The sequence below is a fragment of the Oncorhynchus keta genome, chromosome 10 (genome assembly GCF_023373465.1).
Source record: "Oncorhynchus keta strain PuntledgeMale-10-30-2019 chromosome 10, Oket_V2, whole genome shotgun sequence".
Lineage (NCBI taxonomy): Eukaryota > Metazoa > Chordata > Actinopteri > Salmoniformes > Salmonidae > Oncorhynchus > Oncorhynchus keta.
The window spans coordinates 77,929,771-77,933,531 of NC_068430.1; the positions used below are offsets into that span (position 1 = coordinate 77,929,771).

At 46.9% G+C, this 3,761-nt stretch overlaps 1 long non-coding RNA gene across 2 annotated transcripts in view; it reads left to right on the forward strand.

Moving 5' to 3' along the window:
- The first annotated feature begins 444 nt into the window (after positions 1-444).
- Positions 445-3,761, forward strand: part of LOC127932427 (uncharacterized) — a 29,675-nt gene continuing 26,358 nt past the window's right edge. The window contains exons 1-3 of one of the 2 annotated variants that reach the window (XR_008145249.1): positions 445-484; positions 532-581; positions 782-931. This is a non-coding gene — a long non-coding RNA (uncharacterized LOC127932427). Of the gene's footprint in view, positions 485-531; positions 582-781; positions 932-3,761 lie in introns of those variants that run through there. The other variant, XR_008145246.1, reaches the window with a different exon arrangement.

The following is a 3,761-nucleotide window of genomic DNA, read 5'->3' on the forward strand; positions in this document are numbered from 1 at the left end:
ACCAGACGTACTACACTATATAGGGAATAGGGTGCAATTTGGGAAGGAGATTGGATATTTGCATGGATCAGTCTGGTAACAGTCCTGCCAATATACACACACAAACACAATGTAGTAATAGCGCTCACACACACACATCTCTTTAGACTGAAACCACTCACACATGGCCTATAGTACAGACTTCCAGACAAACCCCACCAGTCAGCCAGATCAACCCCAGAGTAGTATGCTGTGTGGTGGGGATCAGTTGGCCGTGTGTCCGTCCCTATCTGGAGGAGTTGGCATCGTTTCCTCAAACATGGGGTGGGAGAGGTGGTGGGGGCAGTAGAGGTGGTGTGGTCAGGTGGGGAGAGGAGTGGTGTAGGGCAGGTGGGGAGAGAGAGAGTGGGTGAGTCAGAGGAGGAGTGGTGGAGGAGGGTGGTGTGTAGGGCAGGTGGGGGAGAGAGAGAGGTGAGTCAGAGGAGGAGTGGTGTGTGTAGGGCAGGTGGGGAGAGAGAGGTGAGTCAGAGGAGGAGGGTGTGTGTAGGGCAGGTGGGGAGAGAGAGAGGTGAGTCAGAGGAGGAGTGGTGTGTGTAGGACAGGTGGGGAGAGAGAGAGAGGAGTCAGAGGAGGAGTGGTGTGTAGGGCAGGTGGGGGAGAGAGAGAGGTGAGGCAGTGGGGGAGTGGTGTGTGTAGGCAGGTGGGGGAGAGAGAGAGGTGAGTCAGAGGAGGAGTGGGTGTGTAGGGCAGGTGAAGAGAGAGAGAGAGGTGAGTCAGAGGAGGAGTGGTGTGTGTAGGAGAGGTGGGGAGAGAGAGAGGTGAGTCAGAGGAGGAGTGGTGTCTGTAGGGCAGGTGGGGAGAGAGAGAGGTGAGTCAGAGGAGGAGAGATGTGTGCCCCTCCCTCTCCGGAGATGCTGGAGAACTCTTTGAGAGGGGGGTGTGTGGATGGGTGAGGAGGGAGGGGTGTGTGTGTGTAGTCAGATAGAGGAGTGTGTGTGTAGTCAGATAGGTCAGGGGGGATGAGGAATATACATGTGTCTCTCAGGAGATGGTGGAGAACTCTTGAGCAGGAGGTCCTGACTCAGTGTGTTCAGAGACACATTCTTCCCCTCACATTCAGACTGATGGAGCGAACCTAGAGAGAGGGGGGAGAGAGAGAGAGAGGGGGAGGGAGAGAGGGGGAGGGAGAGAGGAGGAGAGAGAGAGGGAGAGAGAGAGGGAGAGAGAGAGAGAGGGGGAGAGAGAGAGAGAAGAGAGAGAGAGAGAGGGGGAGAGATTACAGATTATTATTAGAGAGAGAGAGAGAGAGGGGAGGAGAGAGGGGGAGGGATAGAGGGGGAGAGAGAGAGGAGAGAGAGAGACAGGGAGGGAGAGAGAGAGAGAGGGGGAGAGAGAGAGGAGAGAGAGAGAGAGAGAGAGAGAGAGAGAGAGAGAGGAGAGAGAGAGGGGGAGAGAGAGAGGGGGAGAGAGAGAGACAGAGAGAGAGAGACAGAGGAGAGAGAGAGAGAGAGAGAGACTTAGAGGGGAGAGTGAGTGGGGCTGCATGATACGGGCAACAAAATAATTGTGGATTTGACGTTTAATAAAGATCAAAAACACTTGAAATCCTAGAAATAGAATGATTAGAATTAAGAAGAAAAGTGGAAAGCAGCATCGTTCTAGTTTGGAACAATCTGCCTGATCTGACCTGACAGAACAGCAAACTAATAGTGAACCTGACAGAACAGCAAACTAATAGTGAACCTGACAGAACAGCAAACTAATAGTGAACCTGACAGAACAGCAAACCAATAGTGAACCTGACAGAACAGCAAACCAATAGTGAACCTGACAGAACAGCAAACTAATAGTGAACCCACAGAACAGCAACCAATAGTGAACCTGACAGAACAGCAAACTAATAGTGAACCTGACAGAACAGCAAAATAATATTGAAACCTGACAGAAGCAGCAAACTAATAGTGAACCTGACAGAATGGCAAACTATAGTGAATAGAACAGCAACTATAGTGAATATAGAACAGCAACCAATAGTAAACCCGATAGAACAGCAAAACTAATAGTGAACCTGACAGAACAGCAAACTAATAGTGAACCTGACAGAACAGCAAAACTAATAGTGAACCTGACAGAACAGCAAATAAATAGTGAACCCGACAGAACAGCAACCAATAGTGAACCCGACAGAACAGCAACCAATAGTGAACCCGACAGAACAGCAAACTAATAGAACCTGACAGAACAGCAAACTAATAGTGAACCTGACAGAAGAGCAAACTATTAGTGAACCTGACAGAACAGCAAACTAATAGAACCTGACAGAACAGCAACCAATGAAATCCTAGAGAACAGCAAATGATTAGTGAATTAAGAACAGAAAAGTGAAGACAGAACAGCAAACTAATAGTGAACCTGACAGAACAGTAATTGTGAACCAATCTGCCCAATAGTGAACCTGACAGAACAGCAACCAATAGTGAACCTGACAGAACAGCAAACTATAGTGAATAATAGAACAGCAAACTAATAGTGAACCCGACAGAACAGCAAACTAATAGTGAACCTGACAGAACAGCAAACTAATAGTGAACCTGACAGAACAGCAACCAATAGTGAACCTGACAGAACAGCAAAACTAATAGTGAACCCGACAGAACAGCAAAATAATAGTGAACCCGACAGAACAGACAGAACACAGAACAGCAAACTAATAGTGAACCTGGCAGAACAGCAAAACCACAGTGAACCTGACAGAACAGCAAACTAATAGGTGAACCTGACAGAACAGCAAACTAATAGTGAACCTGACAGAACAGCAAACTAATAGTGAACCTGACAGAACAGCAAACCAATAGTGAACCCGACAGAACAGCAAACTAATAGTGAACCTGACAGAACAGCAAAAATAGTGAACCTGACAGAACAGCAAACAATAGTGAAACCTGACAGAACAGCAAACTAATAGTGAACCCGCAGAACAGCAAACCAATAGAACCTGACAGAACAGCAAACTAATAGTGAACCTGACAGAACAGCAAAATAATAGTGAACCTGACAGAACAGCAAACTAATAGTGAACCTGACAGAACAGCAAAACTAATAGTGAACCCGACAGAACAGCAAAAATAATAGTGAACCTGACAGAACAGCAAACTAATAGTGAACCCGACAGAACAGCAAACTAATAGTGAACCCACAGAACAGCAAACTAATAGTGAACCCACAGAACAGCAAACTAATAGTGAACCTGACAGAACAGCAAAACTAATAGTGAACCCGACAGAACAAACTAATAGTGAACCCGACAGAACAGCAAAACTGACAGAACAGCAACCAATAGTGAACCCGACAGAACAGCAAACTAATAGTGAACCCGACAGCGAGGAAGAACTGTGATGCTTGATTGACAGGGGGGCGGGGCTTGGTGTGAGGGAAGCAGTCACAAGAGGTCAGGGAGACGACAAAACTGACGCTTACAGTGGCGTTTCAAAAATATGTCAATATTTTGCCAATTTGATGTGAATTCAACTAATTGTGCAGGACTATGAGTGAGACAACAAACTTTACCAATACATGTACCATGTCCTTGGTACTGTGTGTGCTTATTCTGTTCCTCTCACCAGTTCTTTAAAGAAGGCAGCCTCCTGTTGTTCAGAGTATCTCTCAAACTGGAGTCCAGACCATCCTGCAGCTTCAGGGTCAACGTGTCATAGTTGGACCGAACCACTCAATACCTACAGGGGGAGGGGGGACATTTGAAATAGATGGAGAGAGATGAGATA